This window comes from Strigops habroptila, chromosome 6 (assembly GCF_004027225.2).
Source record: "Strigops habroptila isolate Jane chromosome 6, bStrHab1.2.pri, whole genome shotgun sequence".
NCBI classification, from domain to species: Eukaryota; Metazoa; Chordata; class Aves; order Psittaciformes; family Psittacidae; genus Strigops; species Strigops habroptila.
In genome coordinates this window covers 65,743,047-65,764,948 of record NC_044282.2, presented here as the reverse complement: position 1 = coordinate 65,764,948, position 21,902 = coordinate 65,743,047, and the positions used below count along the sequence as shown (strand labels likewise).

Here is a 21,902-nt window from a genome sequence, read left to right as displayed (position 1 = left end):
CCGCCGCCGCCGCCCGCCTCTTCCCGCCCCGCCCGCCCTTGCCATGGCGGCAGCGGCGGCCCCGCGGCCTGTCCCCGGCCGCGCAGGCCGCGGCGTTCCCGGGCCGGAGGTGCAGCGGAATGACCGGGGTTAGCTTGCCGCTTTCCACCGGCACCGGGGCGGTGCCTCGGCGCGGGAGAGGGGGTCACCCAGCTCCGCTCGGCTGCTTGTGACAGGCTGACGGACAGCGCGACGCTTCCTCTGCCGCCGCGGGAGCGCTTGCACCAGGTGTCCGGGGCAGCCGTGGCCGGGAGCCGGGCAAGGGCAGTGTCTGCCCGCCTGCCCCCGCGGTGGGGAGCTGCCCACCCGCGTCTCTCACACCTTCCCCTCCCCAGCAGCCTGCGCCCCAGTGGGCTTTTCTACCAGCTCCCCTTGCACGGAGGGAAATCAGGCAGCTGTTAAAGAACTATTTATCATGAATATTGTGTTACTTCATCGCTCAACATCCCAGAAGAGCTTTTACTCGCCCCAAGAGGTTTTTCCCCAGGTCTGCTTGGCAAACAGTTTGCATTTGTTTGGTGGGTGCCAAATAAAGAATAAGCATCATCTCCTGGCTTGTCTTTGACAGCCCTGTATGGGGTTTGTTGCTTGCCTTGCCCAAATTCCACTGACTTCCACAAGATTCGAGAGCAAACCCCCATTTTTACTTCTGTGCCATGAACTACATCAGTCCAGTGTGAACAATGGCCTGCCACAACTAGGAATAGCAGGAGTGACAGCAGCGTAAGAGTTTTGTACAGTTATATGAGTTACATGTGTATATATGTATCTAGTTATGGTTGTAATGTTTTGTTCTGCCTTGAATTTTACAGACTGCGAGAACAATCAGAAATTTTAAAAATAACAGAATAGGCCATTATATTTGACCTCTTTTTTTTTAAACTTTAATCACATCCAGATCTTGAGAATGAGGAGAAGACGGGGCATTACCTAGAAAGATGAAGAAACTATGCAAACATGCACTAATTCAGTGCCACACAGCTGTAATGGAAGGACATCCTGGTCACTCTGGAGCAGTAGCAGCTTTACCTAGGTATGAATTGCTTTTTAATGCAGATATCTTTAACATTCATATTTTAATCTGTTTTTCAGGACATGATATTTTGATGTTTATACAAGTAAAGGGTTTACATTGTTGGTTGAAGCCAGATGCATAAAGCCTTAAAAGCCTACTCTTTGTCCAGAAAAGAAATAATTAATCTGTCTATCTGAATCACTCAGCTTGTTGAACCCAGGGCACAGGGCTCAGACAGGGGAAATACACCCTCTTTACTGCTCTGCTGTTAGTCTTGCTGGGCAATTCTGATACATCACTTAACCTGCCTGTGTCTTAGCTTCAATAAGCTGGGTATGGTACCATGCCGTATCAGAGAATCATAGAATAGTTAGGGTTGGAAAGGACCTTAAGATCATCTAGTTCCAACCCCCTGCCATGGGCAAGGACACCTCGCACTAAACCATGTCGCCCAAGACTCTGTCCAACCTGGCCTTGAACACAGCCAGCGATGGAGCATTTACCACTTCCTTGGGCAACCCATTCCAGTGCCTCACCACCCTCACTGTAAAGAACTTGTTCCTTATATCTAACCTAAACTTCCCCTGTTTAAGTTTGAACCCATTACCCCTTTTCCTATTGCTACAGTTCCTAATGAAGAGCCCCTCCCCAGCATCCTTATAGACCCGCTTCAGATACTGGAAGGCTGCTATGAGGTCTCCACGCGGCTTTCTCTTCTGCAGGCTGAACAGCCCCATTTTTCTCAGCTTGTCTTCATAATGGAGGTGCTCCAGCCCTCTTATCATCCTTGTGGCCCTTCTTTGGACTCGCTCCAACAGCTCCATGTCCTTTTTATGTTGAGGACACCAGAACTGTACGCAGTACTCCAAGTGAGGTCTCACAAGAGCAGAGTAGAGGGGCAGGATCACCTCGTTTGACCTGCTGGTCACGCTTCTTTTGATGCAGCCCAGGATACGGTTGGCTTTCTGGGCCATATTAATGCTCATGAATAAAGCATCTGTAATCTCTGAATGAGAAAAGTTTCATTTTTGGTTCAAATCATCTCTTGATTTGTCAGCCAGAATGCTTCAGCTATGCCTCCTCATGTACAGTGATGGCAAAATTTAATCTGCTCTGAGCAAACTAGGTTTTAATTTGGCAGACCTGAAGAAAAAAAAAGCAATCTAAAGAGCAAACTGCCTTCACTAGCTTTTCTAGGATTAGATATTCGCTAGATCCTTAGATATGTTTATGATTTTAATTTTACTACATTCATCTACATCTCCTGTAGCTTTTATCACATAGGCCTTTTCCTACCAGAGATTTTGACTATTAAAGAAAACGCTGTATGACTAAGGGTTAGTTGAGAACTGCAGGCAGAAATTACAGTGTAATTAAAGTCACTCAGGACATAGGGAGACTGAGGTCTGCGAAATAAATGGTTAACTTGCTGCTTCTAGCACAGCATATGAGATTACATATGAAAGGGATGCAAGTTCTGTATCGGAAGGAGGCCTTTTAAGGAGGAACTTACATACTGCATAGTATAGTCAGTAAATCCATCGCTGTCCTTGCTAGCAGCTATTGTTGCCAGTTGTTGGATACCCTTAAAAGATTTTGGTGTTTTATCAAAGGTCATGTACAATGTGAGAGAGGAAATACATTGAGGTTTAGATGGAAGTCTATTTTAAGACTTTTTTTACTAGTTTAGTTGAACTGAGATCTTTTTTCTTGTTCTGAAGGAAAGAGCAGTGTCTGTAGGAAGAAGGTTGCAGAGCATGGTAGCAGCATTGTTAGTAACAGGGAGAGAAGTTTTGACATGGTCTGTACATGTCAGTGTCATTTGCTGTGAGCAGGATAACAGGGAATGTCTTCTCCATGCCAGTGTATCCACTGGTGTGTCGGTGGAGAAGCAGACTCTTGTCTGAATGAGTGGTGTTGAGGAACAGCGTTAACACCCCCGAGATCCTGTTGAGTGTCGGTGTTTATGAAGTACCTGAACTGTGCTAATAGTACAGTGTACTTATAAATAAACCATAGCTGCAGATTTAGTTTAACTACACCCAAAGTACAGAGGAATTGGTATTTCTTTTGTACATCAGTGATATGATGCAAAGATATCTTGAAGTGGAAAAGCTTAAAAATCAGTGAATTGGTGGGTGATAACATAGGGTACCATATGCATTTGAATTATCTTCTTTGTGTATCTATTGCACATATTCCATCCTCTGTATATTCTAGTTAGTGCAACTTGCTTAGAAGGTTGTAAAGAAATAAGCAAATAGAGGAAATTTTTTTTTTTTTCTATTTTCAGAGTTATTTTGTATATATACTTCAAAACTTAGTTTTTCTACAGTCAGTTGAAAAGTAACCTTTGCATAATATTGTGTAAATAGAAGATTTCTGTAGTGTCCACTCACTGCTGCTTGTAAAGCCATGGAGGGAACTCCCCACAGTTTCCGAGTAGGAGAAGGTGTGGTGACTTGCTGTGACTTTTGCAAGAAAGCAAGTCTTTGTGGTAGAAGATAATAAAAGTATTATGACTGAGCAGAGTGCTGCAGCTTATCAGATAAAGTACTACAACTGTCTTCTACTGAGTTGAATAGATTTTTATGCACTTGCCAGTTGAGTGCTCCGTGCTTATTGTAATGTGCAGGCACAGAGAAACCGCACGAGCAGGGGCAGGAAATACTCAAGAACAAAAAGGGAAAATGAGTTATTGGGGCAGGTGTACCACAGCTCTGCTCACTACAGCAGAGAAAGGAAGGTCCAGGAGGAGCAGACACACAGCGCAGCAAACAGTGTGTTTCTTTGTCCTGCTTTCACTTCCTACAGGTATATAAGCTTTGCACATGGCAGCCCAGTGCTGGCTGGGGAAACTTTAGTTCCTGTGTTGATGAGGCTGGTTGTTTTGGCAGAGCAGGGGAAAGACATTCTACCTAAGTGTTAGTATTACTCTCTTCATTAATCTGTTTTGTTTCTTATTGAGGCATTTTACCTTTGTCTCAGGATTCTTTCATTATTTTGCGAAAAATAGAAGATTAGAAATATTCACAGAAAGCACCCCTTAGAATTGCCTAAACACTGGGTATCATTTGCTGGGTTTATGAAACAGTGGATACAATAAGGTAGTCCTTCAGGAAGTCCTAATTCTTATAAACAGATCACGGTTTAAAGGACAGATAAGCCCTCATCAGACACACCTCCAACATTGTATGACTACTTCATTAGCATTAAGGGACTCTGACCTTCACTGAATCTTGAATATCTAATTTTCCTGGTTATCAAAATCAACCTCGCTCAGGTGCCAGGAGCAGTGTGGACATGGTAGTCTATGCAGGGTAGTTTTCCTGCTAAGAAAAGGCAAATCTGGTGTCAAACTATCAGATGAGGGTGCTCAGCAGGCCTGGATTCCTGTGAAGGACAAAAGGGTCTGGATCTCCTCCCTATAAGCACCACCCATTCTGAGTCATCCGAGCTGGAAGTACTGGCATCATTGCAAAACATCTTCACACAGATGGAATGATCCAGTGTAGGTTACACCAGGATTCTTGAGTGAGCTATTTGGCTGTTTAATTAAAATATGATGAGGACAGGTTTTTACTGTTGGGGATTTTTCACCATCATGTCTTCACGAGTTGGAGAAAATGTTTACCCTCTTTAGTGTCACAGGGTTACAGAGTATGAACTTGTTTTTGTTGACTCATTTCCAGGTAAACATAAGAACACATTGTAAAGGTCACTTTGGTTTTCTAAATTCAACTCAAATTCGGTTCCCTGTAGCATCATCTATTTATGTTGGCTATAAATAGTTTTATGGCAAAGAAAATCTGCCTTTTCAGCTATGGCTTCTTATTTGAAACACTTTATTTTCCAATGACCCAAGCTGAAGCATTAAATTGTACAGATGAGGTGTGTTGGACATTGGGCACCTCACTCATGGCAACCTCTGGATGCATTGGACCCTGCTCTCCATCCCCCTAAATGTTTTGTCATTGTTTAGGCAAGTGCAGTGGATGCGAAGTATTAGTAAATCTGAATTCTCCAGTTACATCACTGGCAACATTTTGTGGACGCTTTGCAGAGATATAAATGGCAACCAATGGAAATTCAGTTTTAGGAATCTGATTTCCAGAGATTTGGAGTTCTTTTTATACCAGCTGAAGTCAATGAAACCAGTTTCTGAAAACTGGGTTCCAGATATTAAAGCCTGGCAGGCAAAGCTGGGTTATCCAAAATTAGATACCACCTCTGAAAAGACAATTGTGATTACCTCATAGGGGAACTCTGAGACAGAGCCCAGACTAGAATCTAAGTCAGCTGATACCCAGCCTTGTGCATTAACCACAACACTGATTCTTTAATGCTGTGAGCTTGAATACTGACTTGTTAAAAAATAAATGCAGTTTTCAAAACCCATCCACAGCATATGCCAAATAGTGTTTTGATTTCACTCGCTGATGGTAGAATTCTGAGAGTTGAAGTCTATATGCACCTCAAATTATCAAAGAATGTGGCTTCAAATCAGTTCATTCTTTGTTGCTGTGAGGTCAAGCCCCTTCGCTTTTAACGGATTTATTCCTAATACCTGGAAAAGAAAAAGTTCCAGAGAACATGACTCGTGAGTTAACAGTAATTTATGTGTATTCTTTAACTAGTCTGTATTTACTTGCAGCGATGACTTTGTGATAAAGTGTGATCTGAACAAAATGAAGTCACTGGTAATCGAGCTGGCTTGCATTTGTCTACATGTATATGTGACAGTAAGGACAGTGAATTTATGATCAAATGTTATTATCAGCACCCCACTGTGATAGATTGATCTGTAACAGTTATTAGGTACTTAGCAGCTCATGTCTACCTTTCATGGAGATGACATCCTGCAATGTTTCACAGGTGTAAGTGATTCAAGACCCAGAGTACATTTTAGGACGTATGCAGGACTATATGGAGTCTAATTCCACACGAGGATGAGTTATGAGGAGAGCAAATGAAAGGTAGCAGTGAAGTGTGTTGTTTTAATTCATTTGAGGGGAAAAAATATGTTCCGTACATACTAGAAACTAGTAAGCAGTGATTTATCCCATTTCTTCTATGAAGACAGGCTGAGACATCTGGAGTTCTTCAGCCTGGAGAAGAGGAGGCTTCAGGGAGACCTTAAAGCAGCCTTCCAGTTCCTAAAGGGGCTGTCAAGAAAGCTTTTTACTTTTTACTGAGGGACTTTTTACTGAGGCCTGTGGTGACGGACAAAGGGCAATGGTTTTAAACTGGAAAAGGGTAGGTTTAGATTGGACATAAGAAAGATACTACTACTACTGGTGGTGAGACACTGGCACAGGTTGCCCAGAGCAGCTGTGGCTGCCCCATCCCTGGCAGTGTTCAAGGCCAGGTTGGACACAGGGGCTTGGAGCAACCTGCTCTAGTGGAAGGTGTCCCTGCCCATGGCAGGGGGTTGGAACTGGATCATCTTTAAGGTCCTTTCCAACCCAAACCATTCTGTGGTTCTATGATTTTACGTGTTGCGGTGACTGAAGCAAGATGAGGTGCGACCAGAAATTTCAGAGCAGTACAGGCCATAGAAGAAGGACATGTGGGCTTAGTAAATAGGCCATGTGTAAGGATATTGGAGAGATTCAGTCTCCATTGATTCAATCCTGCAAGCATGCAACATGCAAGAGGTGAGGAGATGAAAACATCTGTACCTTGCCTTCCTGCTCTATGGGATGCAGGAAACCTACTCTGCTGCTGTGCTGCAGGGTTTTCCAAGCTCTCCTGTCCGACAACACTGGTCCTGCAACGCTCAGTTTGCTCTGTATAACGCTTTGAAGACCAGGAAGGTTTGACTAAATGAGAAGACATTTCAGAATGAAGTGCAATGTGTTCCATTAAGGAGTTTTTCCAGAAGGCATAAGAATTGTCAATATATATTTCTGTATGGTTTGAATGCGCCTCTCACTTTTCTTTCAAAAAGTTTTCTTTTTTTAACACAGACCAAATGGATCTCTCAGAAATGCTGGACATTTGCAATATCAACTGATTTATGTGCAGAGCAGATGCTCAGCACAATTACTTTTTTACCATGCTCCATTTAGTGGTAACAATTATATGAAAGCAACCCAAGACCTGCTTGACATCATCAAAAATAATGTGCTTTCTTTCTCTTTTTTTTTCTTCCTACTACCATGGCACAAGAGAAGTAGTATGTTCTGTGTTGAATTGAGAAGTAGCGAGTACTGCCCTTGAAATTACCAAGTGCAGGCTTCTGGAAGCTACCCTGGTTAAATGAAGGCTGAGAACTTACTAAGATTGAGAATGAAAATGGGGAAATAGCTCAAATAAGTGGTGCACCACTAGCTTCATATAAGCAAAACCTCTCTTCTTTTGTTATGCTGAAAAATAGCTGAAACTTTCAGTTAGCAGTTTTGCAGAGATGATTATTTGCCCAAATTAAATAAGGCAAAACAAAAGGAAAAGGAAAGGAAATAAAGTTTTGGGGGTTGGTTTTTTTTAATTGCAGGTGAAGATTGGGTGTAGTCAAAGTTTTCTATGAGAATTTTTATGTTTCCTTACAAGGAGGATATTGAGGTCTCAAACTAGATCATAACAAAGGAAAAAGCATTTACTTGGATTCCAGTAGCCAGACTTAAGAAGAGAAAGTCTCAGATGTGAATAAAAGACTGCAACGTTGTAGCCTAATTGATTAGAAGCAAAGAACTGTCAGGCATCAGAAGTGTGCACAGCGTAAGACTGTCCTCTAATTTCTCAATTTTTGGCACTTTTTGGTGCCACTTGTACTTAAAGTTAGTATTAATCTTTGTGGAAAAACATGCAACCTTTCTCCCTTTAATCTTTTTCCCTTTAAGCAACAGTTTACAAATGCAGTAGCACATTTCAGATGTCAGTAATGTATTTTTATCTGGCAGTTGATTAATGTGCATAATAAAATGGATAGGCCTGTCTGTTGAAACACGGAACAGTGAGACACAGCACAGTGCTACTTGAGAAGGAAATGATCTATTTTTTGGATTTTCGTTAGGTCTAATAGCTTTGGATATCCATGGATATATAACTGTTGGTAAGATAGATACAACATAGCACACAGCTTCTCTACTCCCTGTAACTTAGGTTAATATTTGTGTCTGATTATTTTTGAAGAAACATCCTTCCTACATGGAATTAGCTTTACAAGCAAAGGGAGTATTAGAAGCACGCTGCATGCTGGTAATCAGCCACTGAGTGACTAGGGATTTAAGACAGGAGGTGGCAGTCTTGAGTAGCAACTCACTGCTATGTCTGTTCAGTTAAGGTCAGATCCGAACGGGAGACAAGCAGCTGAGATATTGAAGATGGCAACAACTAACTTTGTCCTTTGTGCCAGATAATTAAAAACATAGCTTAGTTATTTGATAATTTTAATGCAGGGTTTATGAGTTTTCCTAGGTTATTTAGTATTTGAATCAATAGGCCTAGAGGGAAAGACTGCAGTACAGTGAGAGAATTTAATCTATCTTATTCTCATCTGGGTTTGTTTCTTCTAACTGGGAATTTCATATTGCAAACAAGAATATCTCTCAATAAAATATTGCACGGGTTTATTCAAATAAGACGTGTGTCTAATTCTGGTCCTCTTTTAAGTATCCTGGAAAGGTGGGTGATCCTTCATCCCCTGACTGTGGTCTACAAGCAGATCATGAGGTACTTCTATCTCCCTCACAAACTACCACAAAATAATGGCAAGGGAACTTACTTTTATTAATAACATCAGATGGAAATGTTCTAATGAACAAATCAGCACAAAACCTTGCAGTTACAGTCTCAGCAGAGAAGGGAACTTGATGACATCATTGTTTTTCCCCTGTGAAAATGCTTAGCTGGAAAAAGACAAAAAAAGACTAAATGAATCACAGCAGCTACATGCGACATCCCACTAATCATTCCGAAGAATGTGAACAGTGCCATTCACTGGGACAATCAAAATGTAACCAAGAGAGCTCTGCAGCATTGCTTATTTCTGTTGGATATTCATAGCAGGAATTTTACTTGTAAATGTTATTGAAAAAGTTGCATATCTATGGATTGTTTTTCCCTACACCCTGCATTTTTAAAATATGTATTCTGGACCAAATCTCACTTTACATATTTTTTTCATTCAGATGCACATGAAAAGTCTTCCTTGAAAAGTTTGCAAAGCAACTGATTCTTCAAATAGAGTAAGTTGCAACTCTGCTTTACGTAGAAAGTATACATGCATGTAAGCCTTGATCCAAAACAGAACTGATTTTCTAAGCTTGTTTTTTGTCACAGCCTATAGTCAAAAAATACAGTCTTTTTTTTTCCCTGTGGCTTGAATCCTTCAGTTAGCCTGGGCATGCACAAATCTGTCTGCTCCACACAGACACAATAGTCTACCTGGATGGATCTGAATGCAAGATCAGGTTTTCTGTAACAGTCCGGTTCTGTTAGGCACAGCAGACATTGTCGTGAACCCTTCTGTTTAATCTTTTTATTAAGCAAACATTTCCCTAAGTTTGCATAAGCAGTCGCCCAGCCGTGGCTTCCACACAGTCCTTTAATAACTAGCAGGGTGTGGTGATTAAATTTCCTCAGAGGCTTTTCTTCCATCTGACTACCAAAGCCTAATTTATTCCTCAGTTAACATCATCTCTTACTTGCTTTGTTTTTTTCACCTCCTTCGTCTGTCGGAGATGATAGATCAGTGAGTTAATAGCTGTCTTTTTAGTGCAAAAAGGGGGTGGAGGATGATTCTTTGAGCCTGATTCCCTAATGAAATTAGGCTTATGTGATCACAGCCTGTCTATTCCGACATTCAGCACTAAGAACATGGAACCCCGTTGGCCATTTCACTTCATATGGAAGAGAGACAGAGGACTGCAGTCTTCCAGCTTCCTAGTAATTTTATGAAAATGGATGGCTGGGAGGAGGAAAGAGATCCAACTAGTACCTTCTAGTAAGGGAAGGCTTGCACTGTGAACTCTTATTAGACAACTGAAAATTCATTCAAGCTCTCCTTTGAGGCACAGATGACTGAGATGCTAGTCTTCACCAGTTGCATTGCTGAGAATTTATTCACATGGGGATAGCTCTCACTTCAGTGGACACTAGTGAAGACAAGGCACAGGCAGTGTTTGTAATTTGGGTTTAAAGAAGTTCTATAGTGAGGCGATAGCGCAGTGTGAACACATAGCGAATATGAGGCTGTGCCTCTTATGTGTAGAAGGGGTACCTGGGTATGGTTGTCATGGTGCTCTGTAAACACCACTGTCTTTAAACATTTCTGTATCCTTCTGAAGGTGGAATGTACTGTACTTGATGCTAAAGAGGTATGAAACACACAATTTTTGAGTGTCTGCGACAGAACAAGGTATTGGTTAATTTTGCGACATTTCAAATGTCAAAATGATGCAATTTAGTGTCGAGATGAGCACCTGTCTTTCTGTGTGTGTTTGTTTTTTAAGTAAGGGCACTGAAACTGTGAAAGAATGTAAAACTTGCTTCATACAGCTGATCAGTATGATCAGTACTCTTGGGTTGAAGGCTGTCTTAACAGTTTTTCTGTGTATTAGTTTAATTTTTACTCTTTCACAGTCATATTTATGGGATTGGAGAATGTATCAAAAGGTATTTTGCTCTATGAAAAAGTGCAATAAACTTGGGCCTTATAATGTCTGTGTTGTTGGAGGAATACAGTTTCCTTTTTTTAAATAGGTGGTTTTGGAGTCTTAAAGACTCTATTTCTGCTTTTTGGTTTTCTTAAGACAACAGTAGCTGCAGCCTTGCCTGGTTTAGAACATGGATAGATGTTTTGTTCCAGATCCAGATGTGCAGAGGAAAGAAACTTTCCATCCACAGCTACATGGGTCCTTCTAGCTGCTCATCCTGGCCTGTCGCAGAGCAGGTTTTGTGAGTTCTTCCTAATTCATATTAAGCACAATTAGGTTGTTAGTTTAAAATCCCAGTCTGAGATATGGCAGCTGCCTTTCCTCACCTGAGTTAGCAATCCTCCCGTAAACTCTTATCTTAGCACATCTGAAGAGTGGCGAGGGACTTCTGTGGTTGTTAATCCTATCCACTGGCATTACTAGATGTAGACGAAATCATCTGCACATAACCCGAAGCCCTGTTGATAATGCACAAGCATATGGCATCACGGGCAAGATTTCTGCCTGCACAAAAGATACATGAATACCACTTGGGGACTTGAGTATCTAAGCTCAGCAAGCAGAAAGAAAACAACTGACTCATATACAAACTCATGCCAGTGAGCAGAATCATATTTTAAATAAGGCCACATGTGAAAATAGCTTCTTACACTGAGAAAAAATGTAGATAGGTGGAAACAGAATATTTGAAGAACTATTTAGTGGTTTGGGGCACAAAGGAGATCTATTCTGAGTGTGGAAAAAAGTCCTCATGAAAGATACACTGGAGTTTTCAGGAAGAAGATGTAGTTGAAGTGTAACTTGGATTGTGAATGGCATGAACAGATATTTAGGGAACCCTACTAACTCTCTGTGTGGTAGGAAGATCTAAGAGAAATGAGCAAGCAGGTTCATGAGCAATGGAACAGTGAAGCCTGGTTTCCAGTGGATTTGTGTCTCATGCAAGTTTTTCCCCTGGTCTGGATGTTTTTTGTGTCTGTCCTAGGTGTCTGTCTGATGTCTGATAAGAATGGGGCTTTTGCTACATCCTTTTCCATGGCCATCCTTTTTCAATGGCACCATTTGGATCTCCTTCCTACCTGGCTGCCTACTTCCACTAAACTTTGTAGTTTGAAACCTGTGATTCACTTTCAAATTCAGTTGAAAAGCAGACACTGGATTCAAAGTTTACTCAAAGAGGAAGTGAAGACAGCAGTTTAGGCACTCATACACAAAATATGATGACAAAGGCCTTTTTTCCTTAGGAAATTGGAACAGTTGGAGAAGGCACTTCCTCTAGATGTGGTGATTTCCAGCACTGGCAAAATCATCTCAAATTAGGGCATGGAAGGGGTAAATGCAAGCAGAACTAAAACCTGCTTTCATGTTGCTGTCTTTGAAGAGGTTTTGTACAGAGCTAGGGTGCAGGTTTACAATATCGTACTCTTGTGATGGATGTTTGGCGTTTATTTGGATCTTGGTTATTCATTAGGTGAAGATATGTATAGTTAGAATCATAGAATCATAGAATAGTTAGGGTTGGAAAGGACCTTAAGATCATCTAGTTCCATCCCCCCTGCCACGGGCAGGGACACCTTGCACTAAACCACGTCACCCAAGACTCCATCCAACCTGGCCTTTAAAACTGCCAGGGATGGAGCATTCACAACTTCCTTGGGCAACCCACTCCAGTGCCTCAGCACCCTCACAGGAAAGAACTTCTTCCTTATAGCTAACCTAAACTTCCCCTGTTTAAGTTTGAACCCATTACCCCTTGTCCTATCACTACAGTCCCTGAGGAAGAGTCCCTCCCCAGCATCCTTATAGGCCCAAAACGATCTTACTCAGTTATGATTGTTCCTGTCCCTGAATATATAATTGGAATTGATATTTTAAAGGGACTGACTTTAAATATTCCTAATGGTTTATACCAATTTGGAATGAAAAATTATATTAGTGCCCGGACAATTATAGTAGCAAAGGTAAAAATGCCTCCTGTGCAGATTCCTGCCACAACTAACTTGGTGACAATGAAACAATAGAAGATTCTGGGAGGGCACGAAGAGATTTCACAGACCATTAAGGATTTATTAGGTGCAGGAGTGTTAAAATCAACTACCACAGCTTGGAATAATCTGGTCTGGCCTGTCAAAAAGAGTGATGGATCATGGAGAATGACCGTAGATTTTAGAGAATTAAATAAACACACCCCACGTCTCACAGCAGCTGTACCAGAATTCCAGATGTTGGTGTAAATCTAGATGTCAGTTGCTTTTTTAAATTATTATTAGTATTTGTTAGGCAGGTGTTACTGATAGGATTCATTTTGTTTAACCTGTTACTCATTCCAAAGCAATGTATTTATATTTTTCTAGAGGGGAGCTACAATGGGTATGAATGAGAAAACAAAATGCACTAACAGGTGCATAAACCAATCTACCTGAACACGTATCTAGATCACTTTTAATAGGCACATTTTGTGAACCAGAACAATTTTCTGTGGTTCTTATCACCATTTCAATCACATTTTCATCCCAGTCGGTCAGAACTCCATTGTTTTGCTAATGCTTTGGTTGACTTAAAAAATAACCCTCCTTTGAGTATTTGAGAACCTGTAGCTGAAATCCATGGTAGTGGCAGGCTGCGCTTTTGTCCTAGGAAAAAAAAAATGCTTAAATGGAAAATGACAGAGGAAACGATCAGAAGAGCTCTTCAGAATAAACAGCTGCATGTTTTTCCCCTCTGCCTCTGAAAACTTCATTTCGCTCCAGGCATGATTTTGAATGAGCTACCTCACTTTTGCTAACGCCAGCTAAAAATGTATTCTATGCACAGTAATGTATACCTTGTATGAGACTTGGAAAGAAAAAAAAGTAGGTTTCATGTAGATTATGTCATAGTATGTAACAAAATACATCTTGACTGCACAAAACAAAATGCTTTATCTAGGTGCTTATCCAAGTGCAAAAGGTTTTCTACCAAATATAAAACAGCTGCTGAGGTAACTAGGGTGGGAGAATCTGCGTAGGTAGGTGTGATAACTGATAACAAGACTTCTTTGCCTCAACTAAATTCTCAGTAAGAACGTACTGGTCACTAGGGCTTGTGTCAGAATAATATTTCAGTTAAACAAGCTATAACTTATGCTCCTAAAAAGTAGTAATGCTTCTACAAGAACTATATGTAGATTAGACTCCAGGATGTGTTGTCTAATAACAGCTCTTATCCAGGGATAAGTTCTTTTTAAATCTGAGGAATTCATTTCTATTCCCTGCTTTTATATCACTTCATATATTACTCTGAGGTAGCAGATTTCTGTATTCAGTTCCTGCCTTCCAAGCCTTACTTTTTCAATTCTAACAAACAGTCAGCTTGAGAGCATGAACCCCACTTTCAACAGTTCTAGTTTATGATACTAAACAACACTGAGGTAGTTAGATTAGGATTTCCCTCTTTAAGGAATTCAGGGTGGTGTCAAACCTGCCAGATGTCTCTTTCACAACATTGTGATACAGGTGCTGTGACTGGTGTGGTCAAATGACTCCTGCCTGCGCCGCACTGGGGTTGTTGTAAACCAGCAGAAGTATCTTGACCATTCACATGGGTGCTTGCGTAAGCTTAGCCAACATCAGAATCAACTCCAGGGACAAGACAAGTAGTCATGGTGGGGTTTCAGGCTCCTTACCATTTTCCTGCATTGAACATAATATCTGCCAGCAGGTTAGAACTGAGCCTTGGGTGTCATCTATGCATTTTCTGGGTACAAGAGTCGTCTTCCAATTTGAGGCCTCCTTTACGTATCATGAAGGTTAAGTGTCCTCTTTAATGTTTATATCAACGCTTTATCTAGTATGTGAATCGAAATGAGTAGTTTGGGGACCTCTTTGTACCTGGCACCATATGCGAACAAAATGGTTCTCATGATTCTGTGAGTGGAAGAGGTCTTTTTATGTGACCCTGCAGCAGACATGGGTATGTGTTCATGGCTGCAGGAGGGACAAATGGTTATGGAAGCTGGAGACTGGGAGGGTACTTACGGGAAGTATCACTACATGCTTACCCTAGCCTGAATAGTCTTTCTTTGGCACTACATACTGGAAGTCTCTGTATCATGGAAAACAAGTTTTAACCACAAAGGCTATGCAGAGTGTGACCCTGCTGCCCGAGAGCATGGACCATGCCCATAGCAGCCAGTGTCTTCCTCTTAACATGATCTGAGTAAGTCACTGCATCTCAGATCACATTTTCCAGTACCACTTTCAGATTTGCTTGGGCAGTATTTTGAATATTGTCAGCTTAGAAATTAACTGATGATCAAGAATATTTCACTGATTTCATTGACGAATATCTAAGAAAATCTGAAAGCTACAGCTCACAAACAGGACAGGTTTTCATTTAATTTTTTTCCTTTCCTCCTCTCCACTGGCCTTTTTTCAGCTTGAAGCTGGCAAAGCCTTGTTTATAAGGACTTTTACTCTCTGGTCTCATGCCCTGAAATACTACCTTATCCTTCCAGATCAATTTGTGGTAGTCATTTAGCAGTACCTCTGCTAGATACAGAGATACTGAAGTTAACAAAAAGCATGTACTTTAACTTCTAGAACCCAAGCTAAAAATGTAGTGCCCAAGCATGGAAAGTCTGTGTTTTTTCCCAAAGAAAATGAATAGAGTGAATTACTGAGACAATAAAATAAGTCCCACAATGGTATTGTACACAGCTTTGCTTTTCTTATTGAAGAGAGCTCAGAAGTAATTGACAAAGTAAAATGAATCACAGCCTAAATTCCAGCCAGCTTCCCTCAGCAAATGGTCAATAGTCAATAAAGAGAAAACAGGCAATTCAGAAAATGATTCGTTCCCTCTATCTCTGATATCCATTTCAGGAGAGAGAACTCATCCCTCAGGAGGAAAGGATGCTCTCTTGTATGTGCAGCTATCATTGCTTAGCTTTCAAATTAATCCCAGTCTAACTAGCCTATCCAACCTGTTTGTGTTACTGGGAACAAATGAAATTGCAGTCAGTATATGCAAAGGCCAAGTTCTGATGAAATAGAAGTAATTCTGCTATAGTTCACCCTGCTCCTCAGAGCAGCAGAGAAGATTTTTTAATTTACCCACTATGAAGAAAGTGCTGATTTGGCTCCGTGGTTCTTGGAAGCCGTCTTTGCTCTGCTATTTCCTGTTATTTTCTCAAGCTGTGTATTTCAGATGTGAACAGGGACCTACTCACAATCTCTTTATGTTTATAGTGGAATGACATGATTCCTTGGACAGATGTAAATGGGTGTTGTTTGCCAGTAAAAAAGGAATGGAAAGCGAAAGCACAGCAGAAAGTTTTCTCATCTTGGTTCTGAGGATTTGATACTTAAGACCCACACACCATGGTTAACAGCCTTACCCAGTGCTGACTTCTCTTGACGTGCTCAGCAGAGGCTGCACACTAAATCTCACTTCCTAAGACCTTCAGCACCTTGCGCGATTGCTGCTCCTTTCATCCTGAGACACACTTTACACAGCCATGCAGTGAGATGGTCCCTGCTCACTGTTGTAACGTTGGCAGCGGCGCCTGCAGCTCCTTTCTCACAGCTCTGCTGCAGTCTGACAGCATGAGGTTGTCTGCAGGCCAGACACTGCTGCAGGACAAGTAACTTTCTGGCTGCATTAACTGATGATTCAATTTAAAGACAAGGCATTGCCACTGTGTTGGTTTGAATGATTGCGGTGCTTCAGTGTTCGTTGACATATGTAATTTATAGGACTTTGTGTGTGTTGGGAGAAGGGAATATATCACTGCAGTGATCTGACACCTCACCTGCGTTGGTGGCCTTATTTCGAACCTTTTTGGATGCCAAACTGAATAAAGAGCTTTCAGAATCTGTGGATGACCTGGCAGGAACTGAATTATTTTCCTCAAAACCATTTGTACTTTTTGTTTTGTGACCTTGGCAGAGCAGTGGTTGGGAAAGTTGTTCACATGCCATCTGCACCTGCTAGCTTTGCCATGCAGCAATAGGTCATTTCCTTTCCAAACATGACTGGCTTCTGATACCAGTGGGAAACTGGCAGCTCTTGTATGAAAGCAGAAGATTCCAGTTTCCTCTTTTGGCTTTTCACTGAGATAGGAAGGGAGTTGTTGTTGTTATGGTCCCAGCACTCTGTCTCAGAGCTCTCTTCCCCACATAACTGCTTTTGCAGTCATTGAAAAACAGCCTGTCAAAGGTATACAGCTTCATATCTTGTAGTGATAATTTTTTCCCAATATCATGGGCTTGATTCTAAACAGAACTGCACAACCTACAGTGAAAATGTTTCCCTTTTCTTTTGTCTCTTGGTCTGTCTTCCTCATTTCTGTGAAAGAATAAGAGAGTGCAGAATAAAGTGGCTATCTGATGGGAGGGCTTCAGAAACAACATAGTGGAATTGAAGTGTACTTTTCTCCCTATTTCTTTGTCATATCAGAAAGATGAGGTGAAGTGGCATTCATTGTTCTTTCAGTTCTCTTCTTCCAGAAATGATGGGAATCTGTCAGATTTCTTCTTTGTAAGGGATGTTTAAGTCAGCAGGTAGGGAACCAGTGGTGTTGGGCAGGATGCAGGCAATCGCCTCATATCCAGCCTGAAGTATCACTTCTGCAGAGAACCGCAAAGGAGCTGTATTGCTGACAGTGAGGGGGTGAATTTTGTTTCCACTCTCAACAGCATAAAGCAGCTGCATTGGCTTTACAAGTGATTCAAGGATTTGCTCTCCCTCAAAGTTAGGGTAAATTGTTTGTTGCACCCAATGTGTGTGTTTATAAATGTGCACTTCTTCCTGTCAGTTACTGGAGATGGAGATAGAATCATCTGGTTTTGTCTGTGCTTTCATGTAGCGTTATTAATGAAACAGGTAATCCTATTTGTCTTAGAATCAAGGCAAGTATCTCTTGTGTTCTGTCCATCTGTTCCAGACACCAACAGCATGCTCATCACCATGGTATTGGAACAGGCTGCTACACAAATAGCAATCAGCAGTTATTAACATAATGTTATTACTTGGTCCATAAAACTAATATTGGCAGAGATAGTAGACATCACACACTGTGAGATGACAGTTCCTCAGCTGATGGACTTTGTTCTGCCAGAATATGATAGTATTTTGTATCAAAATCAGCAAAAGGTTGCATTTTTTTTATTTCATGCAAGTAGCATAAATTACCAATATAATCTATATCAAAATTGTCTCCTTACATCCAGTAATTTACAACCCATTGTAATGTTGTAGAGCAGCATTCTTTAGAAAACAAAGCAGGTTTTTTTACATGCATTAGATCAAATCAAACCACTGAAAGTTCCCTTTTTCCCTCCTTTCTCCCCCAGCTGTTGATACAGACTGATGCAGGAGTGGCTTTCTGCATGCAGAAGGGCTTTTATGTCAAACTTGAACCAGATGAGTTCCGGTTTATTCAGCACGCGATCTCCTTTGGTAGTGCTAGAGGGGTGGCATGTCACTGCAGCCCGCCAGGAAACTGTCACTCTCTGCACACACTAAAGCAGTTGGTTCAATACGTTCTGAAAAGAGTAAAACTCACTCTGCTTTTCTAGCCTCTGGAAGGAACATGGACCTTTCAGACCAACTTTTTGCAGGACTCAGCTTACCAGGGAAGCAGACTGCAGTCCCCAAAACATCCTGAACACCCTGCAAAATTTGGAGATTCCCTGCCTGTCCTTACTCGCCTTCACACATCTCATTTCCATATAGCCAGAAGTCCGACTTCAGTTGTCTCCTTTTTGTTTGGTCACTTTTCCTATGATATAATGTAAAGATTTTTGTCAAGTTGAACAGCCACACTTTTAAAGTCTCTGGTATTTAAATTGCTGGTTAAAATGAATAGATTCCTCTCAGGTGGCTTGTGCCAGTCTGGTTAAATGAATATTCCATCTCTATATAATTTTTCTTCCCTGCTTAATCCAAATACATTCCTTGGAGACCTATTTTGCAAGCTTGTCTACAGATACTTCTCTACAGAACCAAAATGGAGCCTTTTCAGATTGCAGCTTCACAGTTGCAGTTATAAACTATAAAACAAAAGTGAAACCAAGGCATTATAATTCCTAGGTTTTATATACAACTTTTGCTTGCTTTAGATGTCAAATTGCTGCTAAACCAACATTTCTGTGTCCAAAACATTACACTGTCCAAAAAATTGCTGCTATAATGAAAGGGAACATCTTTATCTGAGCTGGTTGTGATTACATCGGTAGGCACAAGCAGATTGCATCAGCCGCTATTAGTCTTTCAGTGAAAATGAAACTTACTGGTCGTGATATTGGTTCAGTCTCTATTTTTATATCAATAGTTTAAAAAGGAAGAGTTAACTACAATAATTATGCTTTAAAATAAACCGATTAAAAATGTAAATGCATTATTAAGAACATAGTTGCCAAATGGGCTATATATATGTAGAGCCCAACTGAAATGGATGGAAAGGCTAATAGGAATCTTGTTATAAAAAGAGAGGGTCGTTCCCTACGGTTCAGCTCTGCCTTGAACGCTTAGCTTTTGACTTGACTGTGGGAAGGAGTCTAAAGTACCAGGTGACTTTCATACATGTCTAGATACAGTTAGGGGCAAAGTGCAGCATTTTTATCCTGTCATTCCCTTTTATCAATCTCAGTTTCTTTCAGGGCCTGCATGGATGTATGCCAGCCTGTCCTGCAGGATATAGTCCAGCGAGTAGGATCAAAAATGTGTTTGAACTTGGCATAATTGCAATGAACATAAAGGTATAGTTGGAACTTACTCGGAACACTCTCTTCCGTCTTGCTGTCATAGGCCAGTATCTTGGTTCTCTGCAGTCAGTTGCTTTGGAGCAACGTTATTCAGAAGAATGAGTCATTTCTGGCTCAGTTTAATGGGTTTGTCGGGACTGAAAAAGCTATAGCTGGACTATAGGCCATACCACAGTTCATTTTATGTAGCTCTTTTTATCATGCCCACCAAAAGAAAATGAAGATGCATCACTTCAGCTTTCATAAGAAAGGTCTGTACAGCTTTCGTAATATCCATGAATAGAAAGTGGTTACAGAGGTCATTAGCTTTCTCTGCTTCTGGGGTTGCAGTGTACATCACAACATTACCTGTTGCCACTGCACTATTTCTCCTTGTCCTTTTACTTTGAGATAGGCTGCATCCTCCTCAGTAATCTTTCAGGTTTATGACATGGATCATAAAATGTGACCACTGAAATAGGGTGAATTATTATTTTGCACAATTTTGATTGACTACTCAAAGCAGGATTTGGGGGATTTTGTAGAACTGGCTGCCTCACAAAATAGCTGCCCTGAGGGGGGTGGTCATTCAGTTTGCCAAGTGTTAGATTGGGCATACCCTAGAAAAAATCAGGTGGACTGTTTTGAATCAATGAGGGAGGCTGGGGTCTCTGATATGTTAATTACATGTTGATGGAAGGCACAGTAGTCCATTGCCCTTTCTGAACTACAATATTAGAACAAAAAGCAATGAAAAATCATCACAGCAGAGGCTGTCACCCTTGTTCCCATGTGTGCTATATTTCTTCCATGGATACCAAATAGGAAAGCAAATGTAGTTCTCCTGATTATTTTTTTTCTTCAAGTGCTGTCTCACATAATAAGCCTCTGTGACTTCCTGCCCCACACCACTTTTCGATGCTCTTGATTTAGATATGATATTAATATGTCTTTTAAACCATGTATTTTAGCAGCTTTCATATTCGGACGTAAAACCCCAGTTATTGAATGAATATTACATGGGGCAATATTGTATTAGATGACAGCCTGATTTGAATAGTTAGTCATGTATTCAAAATGTGACCTTTTTTGGCATGGTACAAAAAGAATCTCATCAGTTAATGAACATAGGCAATGCATGCAGTGTGTAGGGAGTGATTGCATTTAACTATGAATTACTCAATCTTTAAATAGCACTTTTTTTTCTTAAGGTAAAAGGAGCAAATAATTTCAGTACCCTGTCTTGAGTAACAGTCTTTGTAATTATTTTTCACTGTGATAGCCAGTGGAATGTAAATATTGTCTTAATTTCTCAGTGGCACATTTATAGTTCCTGGAATTATGTATCTTCTGGACTCATATATCTTTTATGTATATTATATATATAAATTATATAATTTATCTCTCCTTTTGTTTGATTTTAGGGAGAAAGCAGAGCTGCCATCTCCACTCTGTGGTTGGGCTCAGGAAAAGAATTGCATTGATGGATTAGTGCAACAACCCTCCTAGCCATGGAAGAATGCATCTTACAAGAAAATCCATAGGTGACTAATTGGCCAGATTGGCCATCCCTCACCCACAGTGGTAAGCAGCCTTTGAGATCAGGGAGAAACATATTGGTATACCTGGAGCTCAGTCTAGATCTAAGTTAAGTTAAGCATCTGAATACGGAATTTGAAACTTAACATGGTGTGCCATATGAACAAAAAGAGAAAAAAACAATTTCCACTGTGGATATTTTGGTCTTGAATCCTGCTTTTCTACCACATTTCAGCAGTGTCTGGTAACTTAATACCTTTGCTTTCATGTTTGTTTGGTTTTTAAGTTAGTCAGTCATTACACAATGTCATTTAGAATCAATTTAGCACCCTTCCATTGTGCTGAGTGATTCCAGTGAATAATGATAGCAGGATTAGCCAGCTACTAATTAAATGTTGCTGCCTCTTAGCTTGAAAATGAAACACCTCTTTGGAATTTAAGAGTTTCTGGCTTTATTTAGGCTGTGCGTCTGAATAGGATGTACCAGGTTAGCGTGGACAGTGCAATCTATAAATGAAAAATTAAAACAGCAAAAAAGAAGAGAGTGAGACAAGGGAAACAAATTCACCCAATCATTAAAACTTTGACTTGCATGGAAGATTTTCCACACTTAGCTGAATCCTGAGTGTAATTTCCTAATTTTGCCTTTGTACAATGCAGATAAAGGGTTCATGTCTGTTCTCATTTTCACTCACAGATGTGTCTTCAAATTTTTGCAAGTGATGAGTGGTATAAAATAGGATGTATTGCCTATTTGTTGAAGCCAATAGGTGTACCTGTTCCAATAAAGCAGGAGCTAGGTTCCTTACCATTTGTGGACTAAAGAACCCATTGAATGCTTGCTTCTCATATTGGCTTGACTACTATTGAATTCACTGATTAATGTTTGAAGCAGAATGAAGCCTTTATTAATTTTATTTTTTT

At 40.7% G+C, this 21,902-nt stretch overlaps 1 long non-coding RNA gene across 5 annotated transcripts in view; it reads left to right on the top strand.

Annotated features, from left to right (window-relative positions):
- The first annotated feature begins 5 nt into the window (after positions 1–5).
- LOC115610084 overlaps positions 6–21,902 on the top strand; it is a 28,703-nt gene continuing 6,806 nt past the window's right edge. Inside the window, exons 1-5 of one of the 5 annotated variants that reach the window (XR_003992110.1) lie at positions 23–267; positions 938–1,072; positions 9,187–9,243; positions 19,346–19,454; positions 20,864–21,023. This is a non-coding gene — a long non-coding RNA (uncharacterized LOC115610084). Of the gene's footprint in view, positions 268–937; positions 1,073–9,186; positions 9,244–19,345; positions 19,455–20,863; positions 21,870–21,902 lie in introns of those variants that run through there. The other 4 variants (XR_003992107.1, XR_003992108.1, XR_003992109.1 and 1 more) reach the window with 4 other exon arrangements.